At 44.1% G+C, this 13,732-nt stretch overlaps 1 protein-coding gene across 3 annotated transcripts in view; it reads right to left on the reverse strand.

The window, feature by feature from the left end:
• LOC102188030 (zinc finger protein 665) overlaps window positions 1-8,435 on the reverse strand; it is a 33,838-nt gene extending 25,403 nt beyond the window's left edge. The window contains exons 1-3 of one of the 3 annotated variants that reach the window (XM_018062984.1): window positions 8,136-8,435; window positions 7,888-8,009; window positions 7,259-7,399 (exon numbers count right to left, since the gene is read on the reverse strand). The gene's annotated coding sequence lies outside the window, so the exon portion shown is untranslated. Of the gene's footprint in view, window positions 1-816; window positions 1,463-7,258; window positions 7,400-7,887; window positions 8,010-8,041 lie in introns of those variants that run through there. The other 2 variants (XM_018062986.1, XM_018062983.1) reach the window with 2 other exon arrangements.

Consider the following 13,732-nt stretch of genomic DNA (forward strand, 5'->3'; position numbering starts at 1 on the left):
AATACTTCTCTATTTTACTCACTTGGCTATTTTCAAGGCTTAAACTCTTTGACTTGACTACCCCTTTGCAAGTCCCTCAGCCATTCTGTTTTCCCACTGGTTCTCCCTGATGCTTTTCTCCTCAGTTTCAGTTATTTCTCTCAGTCCTTCTGACTCTTGCTTCTCCTGATCCTCCTGCCTCCTGAATTCACTGAGTGGCCGACAGAACGAGACGCCCCCGGACCGGAAGAGCACCTTTTCCGACCGAGTTGAACTGGGCATGCAACAGCACTGGCGGTCACATGGCTGGCCCAGGTCACCTGCCCTATGAGGGGTGAGGGGACGGGCTGACAGGAAAGGGGGCTGCTGCGGGGCAAAAAGACCGGCCTCAGGAGACGCGAGGACGGAGGGGCTGGGAGGGAGGGGGCTCAGGAGCGGGGCGGGCTCTGCGGAATCCCGGGACCAGGGAGAGGGCGCGGCCTCTCAGGAGAGCGGGGGCGACCGGCTCTGCCTCCAGCGGTCGAGAAGGCGACGCGGCGGGCGCGACTCCAACTCGCGAGAGAGGGCTTTACTTGGCGAGGCAGAGGTAAAAAAGGGTTTTAAGCAGGACAATGTCGCCAGAGGCGGTGTCTACGCGCACCGAGGACCGAAACCGCCTCAGCAACACTTAAAACCCAAACGAAAAGATAACTGGGCCGCAACGGCAGCGGCAGCGTTTATTCGGGGCCGAGCACCGGGTGCCAGGGTTTTCAGGTCGCTGGCAATTCCCACACCATGAGGACGAGTGAGCGGGGGCGGAGGTGGGGACTAGAGGGGTGGCGAGGTCTGCAAACTTACTCTAGAAGGACGCTTAGACGCCGCTCGGGGACCTCAGCTCCGCGCTCTCCAACTTCCGGCTCCGTGTGAAAGGGCTCTTGCTTTTAGAGCCGCGGCTTCCGACCAGGGGCGGGGCGAGCACTCGCTACGCGCAGAGTTCGTGGGAGGGGCGGGGCGCGGAGGGGGCGGGGACTGTTACCTTGACAGCATTAAGTTACCGTCTGTAACACTGCTCTGGTAAAAGCTTCGTTATGTTGGAAGCCAAGATACTTCCTCTTAAGACTAACAGGGTTTATTCTCAATAAAAAGCTGTTTTTCACAGCATGGTGTGCTTAGATCTGCCAGTGAGGCTGAAGCAATTCAGGGATCTGGGAACTAAACAAGAAAGGGACGAGTCTCTATATTACAAACACAAAACTCTACCTGGGTAGAAATGCGCTATTCCTACTGACACCCTGCAAAACAGCAAACTCAAAATAGTGCTCAGTTCAACAAACTCAGGGTCAGTACCTGGGTGTCTGAGATGGAGGACTTAAGGGATGTGATCATTTGGGTCAATAACCACAGCCTTAAAACGAGCAAGACGCTTTAAATGATTATAAACTGTGTTATTGTTTCTCCTATCCAACGTGTTTTCATTATTTCCCTTTCTAAACCTTATATGCAGAGTACATCATGAGAAACGCTGGGCTGGAAGAAACACAAGCTGGAATCAAGATTGCCTGGAGAAATATTAATAACCTCAGATATGCAGATGACACCACCCTTATGGCAAAACTGAAGAGGAACCAAAAAGCCTCTTGATGAAAGTCAAAGAGGAAACAAAAAAAGTTGGTTTAAAGTTCAACATTCAGAAAACGAAGATCATGGCATCCGGTCCCATCACTTCATGGGAAATAGATGGGGAAACAGTGGAAACACTATCAGACTTTATTTTTGGGGCTCCAAGATCACTGCAGATGGTGATTGCAGCCATGAAATTAAAAGACGCTTACTCCTTGGAAGAAAAGTTATGACCAACCTAGATAGTATATTCAAAAGCAGAGACATTACTTTGCCAACAAAGGTCCGTCTAGTCAAGGCTATGGTTTTTCCTGTGGTCATGTATGGATGTGAGAGTCGGACTGTGAAGAAGGCAGATCACCGAAGAATTGATGCTTTTGAACTGTGGTGTTGGAGAAGACTCTTGAGAGTCCCTTGGACTGCAAGGAGATCCATCCAGTCCATTCTGAAGGAGATCAGCCCTGGGAGTTCCTTGGAAGGAATGATGCTAAAGCTGAAACTCCAGTACTTTGCCCACCTCATGCAAAGAGTTGACTCATTGGAAAAGACTCTGATGCTTGGAGGGATTGGGGGCAGGAGGAGAAGGGGACAACAGAGGATGAGATGGCTGGATGGCATTACTAACTCAATGGGCCTAAGTCTGAGTGAACTCCGGGAGTTGGTGATGGACAGGGAGGCCTGGCGTGCTGCGATTCATGGGGTCGCAGATAGTCGGACACGACTGAGCGACTGAACTGAACTGAACTGAACTGAACTGATACTGTGAAAGGATTATCACAAAAAGTTTACCTAGCATCCATAATTTCCTATGAAAGAATGAATGAATGAATGAAGTCACTCAGTCGTGTCCGACTCTTTGCGACCCCATGGACTGTAGCCTACCAGGCTCCTCTGTCCATGGGATTTTCCAGGCAATGGTACTGGAGTGGATTGCCATTTCCTTCTCCAGCGGATCTTCCCAACCCAGGGATCGAACGTGGTCTCCCACATTGTAGACAGACGCTTTACTGTCTGAGCCACCAGGGAAGTAGGCGTAATTTTTCTTTTCTTCTATTTTGCTTTCTCTTTTTAGGTTATCTATCTATAATTTCCTATAGATAACCTAAAAAGAGAAAGCAAAATAGAAGAAAAAAACATTTTTTTTCTTTTGATGAGAACTGCATTATTCTTTAAAATACTCTATTCTATACTTCGGAGGAAGTGCTTAGTCACTCAGCTGTGTCAGATTCTTTGCAACCCCATGGACCATAGCCTGCCAGGCTCCTCTGTCCATAGGACTCTCCAGGCAAGAATACTTGAGTGGATTGCCATGCCCTCCTCCAGGGGATCTTCCCAACCCAGGGATCGAACCCAAGTTTTGTGCATTGCAGGCGAATTCTTTACTGTCTGAGCCACCAGGGAAGCCTGACTATTAAGTATCTTTCCCAAAAACTTGTTTAGGAAATTACACTAAACTAAATAATATCAATAATGTAACTTCAAGTTGATTATATGTTCAGTATGAACATAATTAGAATTTTTCACTATTTTCAAGTTGTAATATATTTTAGGACTTTATTTTCTAAAGCTATGACAAACCTCGACAGCATATTAAAAAGGAGAGACATTATTTTGCCCACAAAGGTCTGTATAGTAAAGCTATGGTTTTTCCAGTAGTCATGTATGGATATTAGAGCTGGACCATAAAGAAGGCTGAGTGGTAAAGAACTGATGCTTTTGAGCTGTGGTGCTGGAGAAGACTCTTGAGAGTCCCTTGGACCGCAAGATCAAACCAGTCAATCCTAGGGGAGATCAATCCTGAATATTCACTGGAAGGGTTGATGTTGAAGCTGAAGCGCCAATACTCTGGTCACGTGATATGAAGAGCCAACTCATTAGAAGAGCCCCTGATGCTGGGAAAGATTGAAAGCAGGAGAAGAAGGGAAAGACAGAGAATGAGATGGCTGAATGGCATCATCCACTCAATGGACATGAGTTTCAGCAAGCTCTGGGAGATGGTGAAGGACAGGGAAGGCTGGCATGCTGCTGTCCATAGGGTTGCAAAGAGTCAGACATGACTGTCCAAATGAACAACAACAACGTTCTCTCAAATGTGTGTAAAAAAGTCTGAAAAATAGTCTTCCGAAGATTTGGGATTTATGGATGAGCACCATACCCCCATCAAATCATGGAATATAATCAACATTTTCAGAACCTTCAAAAATGGCAGATTACATGTTATTTTCCAAAACACATGTCAAAATATATCAGTCTTAGCAATATCTTCTTAGATGCCCTTCTAGTAGCCAACTCCCACACTTAGGTTTGTTTCAGAGCAGGCTGTTTGATTTGAAATCTCATAGGCATTCTCTTCCTTATTCAGTTCAGTTCACTCACTCAGACGTGTCTGACTCTTTGCGACCCCATGAATCACAGCACGCCAGTCCTCCCTGTCCATCACCAACTCCCGGAATTCACTCAAACTCATGTCCATCGAGTCGGTGATGCCATCCAACCATCTCATCCTCTGTCGTCCAAACTGAGCTATCAGGGAAGCCCAAATGAAATATTAATTTCTGCATTAAAAAAAAAAAATGAAAGAATGCCATTTGCAGCTACATGAATGGAATTAGAGATTATCATACTAAGTGAATAAGCCAGACAAAGACAAATTATCACTTATATGTGAAATTTTAAAAAAGATCTAATTGAACTTACATACGAAACAGAAACAGACCCAGAAACGCAGAAAACAAACACAGAAGTGACCAAAGCAGAAGGTAGGAGGGATAAATCAGGATTTGGGATTAATAGACACACTCCTAGGTACAAAACAGATACCCAACAAGGAGCTACTACACAGTACAGGGAACTATACTTCATAGTTTGTAATAGCCTATAAGGGAAAAGGATGTGTCAAAGAATATATATAAATAAAACTGAATCACTTTGCTCCATACCCAAAATTAACTGAACATTGTAAATCAACAACTTCAATAAAAAATTTCTAAGTAATAATACCTACAAATTACATATCCTAAAATAAACAGGTAAATTTGTAGAAACATACTATCTAATCCTTAATCATAAAGCCAATAAAAATGTGAACCAAATTATAACTAGAAAGATTCAAGCAGTAATTAAAATCCTCAGACTAAGAAAAACCTAGGGTCAGATGCCATCTGTGAAATTATACTAAACCTTTACAAAAGAAGCACCTCTAATCCTGCCAAAAATATTACAAAGAGTTGAAGATGCAACACTGACAAACTCACTGAATGGAGCCAACATGATTCTGAAATCGACCCAAAAAAGATAAAAGAACAAAAAAGTAAAATCCAATACTCCCTGATGAATATTGATGCAAAATCCTTAACAAAACACCAGCAAACCAACTTCAACACCACATTAAAAAGATCTGAATTCATGACCAAATGAATTTTATTCATATAAAGCAAAGAGGACTCAACAAACAAAAATCAATTTATACATCACATTAACAGAATAAAGGGAAAAAACAACAAATGACCACCTCAATTGACACAGAAAAAAAGCATCTTACAAAACTCAACAACCTTTAAATATATATACACAAACTAGAAAAAATAAGGTATCTCAAAGTAAAATATACCCTGTATGAAAAGAGCACACCTAACATTGTTCTCAATGCTGAAAGACTGAAAACTTTTCCTCTGAGATCAGGAAGAAGGCAAGGACGTGCACTCTGCACCACTGTTCAACAAAGGACTGAAACCCCTAACCAGAGCAATTAGACAAGAAAAAGAAATCAAAGCTTCCCAAAGTGAAAACTTAGAAAGTTACCTTCTTTCCCAGAGGACAAGGTCTTTTATGTATAAACTGTAAAGACTCCACACAAACACAAAAAAAACCCTGCCACATCAAATAACAATTTTAGCAAACTGGCAGGATACAAAAGTCAACATGCAAATCAGCTGCATTTCTATACACATTGAACAATGTCAAAAGAAAATCACATAACAATTTTATTTACTATTATATTAAAAATGGCTGAAATATTTAGCAATAATTCACCAAGGAGGTGAAACATATACACTGAAAACTACTTAACCACTTCTAAAAGAAATCTAAAATAAATAGATCTAGTAGTCATGGACTGGAAATCTCAGTACTAAGTTACCCAAAGTGTTCCACAGATTTAATGAATTCATTATGAAAATTACAATAGAAGTGTTTGCAGAAATATAAAAAAACTTGCCAGAAGTCATAGAGAATCTCAAGGGACCACACACTGCAAAAATACTCTTCAGTAAGTAGAAAGATGTTGAGGTCCTTTAATGGACGGGAACCTGGTGGTCTGGAGACTACCGCTAAGAAAGTAAAGGAGAGAGAAAGAGGCTGATATTCCTTGGTTTACGCAGAAAGCCAACAAAGTCCCTGACACGGGGCTTGCTCTGTTCACGGAGGCCTCAGGCGCCCTCTCGATGGGCTGAAGGCATAGCACGCCTCTCTTATTGGAACACAGAATTCCTGACAGATCCAAAACAGCACGCAGGAAGCCTCCTGTTAACAGGAAGAAGAAAAATGAAGGCCACCCTTTTTAAAATTTCAAGCCATATCACAATATAATCCAGATGGTATAGTGCTGGCATAAACACAGATTTATACACCAAGGGAACAGAAGAGAATGCTCAGAAATAACCATTTGCATATATTTAAAATCTAATGACAAGGATGCTAAGAAAACCCAGTGGAAAAAAGACAGTTGCCACAACAAATGGTGAATCTATGGGTTAAACAATGAAGAGGAAACCTCACCTGCATCAAAAGTAAAAACATCTCTGCCAAACCACAAAATGAACACAGTGAAAAGACAAAATCTGAACAATGAAGGCAATGAAAGTGAATTTCCAATTCTCAGATTTAGATTCATGTCACAGTTTCAAACAGATGATGGAATAGCACACCCTTCATCACTGATACCTGATTCTGAACTTTCCATCCTATTTCCAATCAAGATTTTGAAGTCAGTGCCTCACTCACTTAGCTTCAACTACCTTAGAACAAATTTCCTGTTTTAGGTCTACTTCCAGATTTTACCAGGTACTATACATGTTAATCAGAGAAGGCAATGGCACCCTACTCCAGTTCTTTTGCCTCATAGGCTGCAGTCCATGGGGTCGCTAAGAGTCGGACAGGACTGAGTGACTTCACTTTCACTTTTCACTTTCATGCATTGGAGAAGGAAATGGCAACCCACTCCAGTGTTCTTGCCTGGAGAATCCCAGGGACAGCAGAGCTTGGTGGGCTGCTGTCTATGGGGTCGCAGAGAGTCGGACACAACTGAAGCGACTTAGCAGCAGCAGCAGTGCGTGTTATACCTGCCTTCCACGCACAGCTTCTTAATCCTGATTGACAGGGAGCAGACTGCACATCCAGAAGGACCGGAGGCAATCCCTGCTGCCCAAAAGCACTGAGACCTCTTCTCAAACCTGTGGGTATGAAGCCCTGCCCAGGATGGTGCCCTCCACACAAGGTCCAGGCCACTGGGTCATGGGAAGACGGGATCTAAGTGGAGACGACAGGCCCTGAGGGAAGTTCCCTGGTGAGTGTGCACGTACAGGTGTCAGGAAGGATACTTCAGAGTCAGAGATGATTAGTAAGTCCAAAGAAGGGATTTCAGGAAGGACAGACTGAGAATCAACTGAGAATATGATTTTACCTGAGAAAGAGCCATTCCTCTTTTCTTTCCTTTTTTCCTACTCTTCCCAGCTTCTTCCTCAGACAATGTAAGTTTTTAGAAGTTGATCTTGCAAGTGGAAAACAGGCTGCTTAAGGCTTAGAATCAACATTCCCCCTTCGTCTGCCACAACCAGAAAAACAGGAAGACCTCACTATGTGGAACAGTCCTTTGCTGTCCACTGCCTCAGGTGGGATGCTGTTTCTGCCCTCCTATTTCTTCCCTCACACCTGTCCTGCCCACCTCTGCAAGTTGTTTCTCCTCTTGCTGCTCTTCTCCCCACCCCCACCCTTCTAAGTGTCCTAAATATCTGTACATCTGTCTCTTTCTTTCTCCAACTCTGCTCCCTCTCTGCCTTCTAGTCACACCTCTTCTCTCCCCGTTACACTCCCACTCTGGGGCACTCCAGGTGTCTATGCTTAGCCCCTCCTCTTCTCTTCTAGTCAACACCTATCCCTGTTTCTCTCCTAGGATCACCCCTGTCAGCCCTCCTACCGCAGAAGCACGGCCCCTGTCTCCTTGTCTCCAGCTCCTGGAGATCCCACGCCTTTGTCCATTTCTCTTTCACCCACCCGCTACTTTAAGGGAGGGCTAAATCTATTTCATTTTACCATCTCTTTGCAAGTGCCTCAGCCATCCTGGTCCACTCCGTCGGTCCTCTCATTGTTTTCCACTTCTGACTTTGCCTTTCACTCTCAGTCACTGCTTCTTCTGATCCCCCTCGCCCACGTATCTACAGAAATGATGAGTAAATGAAACGCTCACCTATCAAACAGCACATTTTCCAACGAGACGGACTCGTGACGGAAAAACACTGGGTGTCACACGTCCAGCCCAGGGGTGAGAAAAAGGGACTGACCGGGAAGGGAGGCCTGCGGGGCAGAACGATCGGCCTGAGGAGACGTGAGGGCAAAGAGGGTGGGAGCGAGGCGGTCTCGGGGGCCGGCTGGGCTCTCCAGAATCGCAGGACCGGGGAGAGAACGCGGCTTCTCCGGAAGCCGGGCTGTCGACGCGACCTCCAGGGGCCGACAGGGTGAGGCAGAACCAGCGGAACCCTGAAGATGGGAGTGGCGAGGGCCGGTTGGACGGCTAAGCGCGCAGCACAAATTTACACTAAGAGAAAAAAACTCAAGGGCCGCCGGGCGACCTTCTCTCTCGGCCTTCCGCTTCCGCAGGAAACTGCGCACGCGCGGATCACGAAGCGGAGCTTCCGGGTCGGGGGCTAGGCAGAAAGCTGCAGGCAAGGGGCGGGGCGAGGAGCGTCCAAGTCTGCAGAGAGCAAGGCGGGGCAAGGGGCAGGGAGATGCTTAACAGCCCTATGAAAGTGAAGTAGCTCAGTGGAGTCCGACTCTTTGCGATCGCACGGACGGTAGCCTACCAGCCTCCTCCCTCCATGGGATTCTCCAGGCAAGAATACTGGAGTGGGTTGCCACTTCCTTCTCCTAGGGCTTTTCCCGACCCAGGGATCGAACCCTGGTCTCACGCATTGCAGGCAGACGCTTTAACCTCTGAGCCACCAGGGAAGCCCCGTAACAATCCTGTGATGTCCCATAAATTACAGCCTGTTTTTTTTAATCTGTTGCCTTTAACATCTAAATAGATAGCATATTCTTTTATAATTACAATATGGAAATGTCTATGAACAAAAGAAACTTTTTGTCATGTGTTGAGTAAAGAACGGTGGTAGTGGTGAAAGTGGCTCAGTCGTGTCCGACTCTGCGACCCCATGGTCTATACAGTCCATGGAATTCTCCAGGCCAGAACACTGGAGTGGGTAGTCTTTCCCTTCTGAGTGGGGTCTTCCCAAGCCAGGGATCTAACCCAGGTCTCCCGCATTGCAGGCGGATTCTTTAAGAGCTGAGCCACAAGGGAAGCCTCTGTTAGCGAGATTCATCCAGTGTTTTAGCAACAACATCTAAGCAGCCAGGGTATGGTCAGTGTTTAGGGACAGATTTAAACATCTGCAATCTGTGCATACCTTTGATTTCTTCTTTTAGTGCCTGTTAGCTGCTAGACAGTTCTCTTCTCCTTAAATTCTTCCGATTTAATTTGAATTTTATACATTCCCCCACAGCCTCCTGGGAATTTTGAGGATTTGGGGTCATTTTGCGCTCCCCCTCGGGATGCGAGGAAAACATACACTGGGCACAGTGGAGAGGAGGAAGCTGGGGGGTTCCGCGGACCAGAGGGACTGCAGTGGCGGGGCTCCACGCCTCCATGCCGGCAGAGGTGGTGGCCTTCCCAGGTCGCTGTGTCACTCCGTTACACTTTTCAGGCAAAAGCTAATAACTTTGTAGACCAGTTATGTTGGAAACTAGGATATTTCCTCCTGACAAGTAGAAAAGTTTCAACAAAGATTTTATTTTCCTTTTTAAAACTTTTTGAAATGACGAAAGTATGACAACACATTTACATCAGGCTTTGAAAATAGTTACAGACAATTCCACTGTATATTACAATTTTTTCAGTAGACAAATTAAGATTTTTACTAGGAATCTCAATATTAAACTCTCAAAAATTAATAGAATGGACAGGAAAGTAGGTTATAGTAGACCTGAAAAAAATTGTGAACCAATTCAACATAATTAAGACTTATACAATTTTCACACAACAGCAGCATACAAATTTTATTCAAGTTCCCATAGACTATTAACCAGGAGACACTGGAATATGACGTAAAACAAAGTGCAAAAGTTTCATGGCCTAAATAAAAAGTATTGAAATCATACAGGGCCTGCTGTCTTATTACTGTGAAACTGTGTGAGAAATCAATACCATAAGGTATTTGAAAATAACCCACATAATTTCAAGTACAATAAATAAATAAATGTTTTTGTCAGCAGGTTCTTGCCTGTCCTGCTCCTGGCAATTCAGGGATTGGGAACCTGGGTCTCCAAAGAGTTCCTGAAGGGCCGTAATTGGATGCAGAAACTTTCCTCCCATTAGAATAATTTAAGCATCTTAAGAAAACAAGAGATTTTTCTGGATTTCTCTCTGTACTATAAACTAAAATAAGAAATACAAAACTATCCCTGGGGAAAACGTGCCATTTTACAGTGACATCCTGTATCACAACTTTTCCTCTTTGTTCCTCATTCAGCTGGAAGGCCAAACTCCACATGGCTCAGTTCCAGAGACACAAGGTCAAAACCTACAGTCTGAGACTGGAGGACTAAGGTATGTGATAACTTCCGTCAGTACCTTTTTTTTTTTTCATTTTGAAACTGAAAAATTTTACTAACCATTGCTTTAAAAACAGCAATTTTCGTTGATCAGTTGCTAAGTTGAATCTGACTCTTTGCAACTCCATGAACTGCAGCACACCAGGCTTCCCTGTCTTCACTATCTCCCAGGGTTTTCTCAAACTTGTGTTCATTGAGTGGGTAATGCCATCCAACAATGTCATCCTCTGTCGTCCTCTTCTCCTGCCCGCAGTCTTTCCCAGCATCAGGGTCTTTTCCATTGAGTCCGCTCTTTCTATCATGTGGCCAAAAAGAGCAATACATCTTTAATAATTGATGAAAACCGCCTTTTCCTTTAGTACACATTCTAAGCTTCTACTGCTCTCCACACAACAGGCCAATAATTGAGAGACAAGTTATTGGGGCAGGAATAACGACTTTATTCAGAAAGTCAGAAAACCGAAAATATGGTGGACTTGTACCCCCAAAACCATCTTATCCGAGTTATAACTCAGTCCCCTTTTTTATACTTCCTGACATGCATGCAGGTTTCTCAAAAGGCAGGTCACGTAGTCTGGTATTCCCATCTCTTTCAGAACTTTCCACAGTTTATTGTGACCCACATAGTCAAAGGCTTTGGCATAGTTAATAAAGCAGATATAGATGTTTTTCTGGAACTCTCTTGCTTTTTTGATGATCCAGTGGATGTTGGCAATTTGGTCTCTGGTTCCTCTGCCTTTTCTAAAACCAGCTGGAACATCTGGAAGTTCGCGGTTCACGTATTGCTGAAGCCTGACTTGGAGAATTTTGAGCATTACTTTACTAGCATGTGAGATGAGGGCAATTGTGCAGTAGTTGGAGCATTCTTTGACACTGCTTTTCTTTGGGATTGGAATGAAAACTGACCTTTTCCAGTCCTGTGGCCACTGCTTAGTTTTCCAAATTTGCTGGCATATTGAGTACAGCATTTTCACAGCATCATCTTTCAGGATTTGCAGAGGAATGGAAGGCCATAAAAGGTCATTGTATAGGGTCACTCCTCAACCCCTCCCCTCCCACACTCAATATCAGTAATCTTATTACTGTTTAAATCATTCATATGCTGAGGTAGAACAAATTTAAGGCAACATAATATATTTAAGATATAATTTCAACTGTTAAAAAGTACAAAGCTTATTTACGAGATGGTGTTTTGTAATAAAACCATGGAGCTGCATATCCATGCACACATGCATGCACATTTAAATACACAACTGACTGAAATGAAGAGCTGCCTTTTGACACATTTTTAAATCATTTTCTCATTATCACTTTTAGTCATATGTATTTCAGCATCTCTGGGGCCATGAAAATGAATCAACTGTACTTAAGTTTGTCAATATTACATTTTTTTAAAGCTTGTTTATTTATTTAGGTTGTGCTGGTCTTTGTTACTTTGTGTGGCTTTTTCTAGCTGCACTGAGTGGGAGATACTCTGTAGTTGTGGTGAGTGGGCTTCTCACTGCAGTGGCATCTTTTGTTACAGAGAACAGGTTGTAGGTGGACTGCAGGCACAAGGCTTCTGTAGTTGCAACACATGGGGTCTGCAGTTTTGGCTCGCAGGCTCTCGAGCATGGGCTCAGTAGTTGTGCTGGATGGGCTTAGTTACTCCCGGGCATGCAGAATCTTCTCGGACCAGGGAGATCAAACCCATATCCCCTGCATTGGCAGGCACACTGTTATCCACTGTAACAAGGAAGTCTCAACTCTAATACAATATTAATTTAAAAAAACAAAAAGTAGTATACATATAAAAGACATGTATAGAATACTTCGAGTCCAATCTCTATAAAATACCTATATTCAAAAATAATATGAGGGCATCTCTCCTGACGCAATGGTAAAGAATCCACCCGCAAATGCGGAAGACATGGGTTCTGCTCCAGGATAAGGCCACATGCCTCGGGGCAACTAAGACCAAGTGACACAACTGCTGAGCCTGTACTGTTATGCCCAAGAGCCCAAACTACTAGGCCCACGTGCTGAAACTGCTGAAGCCCAAGCATCACACAGCCCATGCTCTGCAACAAGACACAATGAGAATCCCAGGCACCACGACTAGAGAAAGCCCCCACTGCTGGCAACTAGAGAAAAGACCAAGCAGCAACAAAGACCCAGAACACACAAATAAATAATTTTTCTAAAAAAATAATGATTTTATCCTTAGTTAATATTAGTGTGTCAGTTCAGTTCAGTTCAGTCACTCAGTCATATCCTACTCTTTGCGACCCCATGATTGCAGCACATCAGGCCTCCCTGTCCATCACCAACACCAGGAATTCACCTAAACTCTTGTCCATCGAGTAGGTGATGCCATCCAGCCATCTCATCCTCTGTTGTCCCCTTCTCTTCCTGCCCCCAATCCCTCCCAGCATCAGAGTCTTTTCCAACGAGTCAACTCTGAGCCTTAGGTGGCCAAAGGATTGGAGTTTCATCTTTAGCATCAGTGCTTGCAAAGAACACTAAGGGCTGATCTCCTTCAGAATGGACTGGTTGGATCTCCTTGCAGTCCAAGGGACCCTCAAGAGTTTTCTCCAACACCACAGTTCAAAAGCATCAATTCTTTGGCGCTCAGCCTTCTTCACAGTCCAACTCTCACATCCATACGTGACCACAGGAAAAACCATAGCCTTGACCAGACGGACCTTAGTCAGCAAAGTAATGTCTCTGCTTTGGAATATACTATCTAGGTTGGTCATAACTTTTCTTCCAAGGAGTAAGCGTCTTTTAATTTCGTGGCTGCAGTCACCATCTGCAGTGATTTTGGAGCCCCAGAAAAATAAAGTCTGACACTGTTTCCACTGGTTGTCCATCTGTTTCCCATGAAGTGATGAGACCAGATGCCATGATCTTCGTTTTCTGAATGTTGAGCTTTAAGCCAACTTTTGCGCTCTCCTCTTTCACTTTCATCAAGAGGCTTTTTAGCTCCTCTTCACTTTCTGCCATAAGGGTGGTATCATCTGCATATCTGAGGTTATTGATAGTTCTCCCGGCAATCTTGATTCCACCTTGTGTTTCCTCCAGTCCAGCGTTTCTCATGATATACTCTGCATGTAAGTTAAATGAGCAGGGTGACAATATACAGCCTTGACGTACTCCTTTTCCTATTTGGAACCAGTCTGTTGTTCCATGTCCAGTTCTAACTGTTGCTTCCTGACCTGCATACAGATTTCTCAAGAGGCAGGTTAGGTGGTCTGGTATTCCCATCTCTTTCAGAATTTTCCACAGTTTCTTG

The sequence above is a fragment of the Capra hircus genome, chromosome 18 (assembly GCF_001704415.2).
Source record: "Capra hircus breed San Clemente chromosome 18, ASM170441v1, whole genome shotgun sequence".
NCBI lineage: Eukaryota > Metazoa > Chordata > Mammalia > Artiodactyla > Bovidae > Capra > Capra hircus.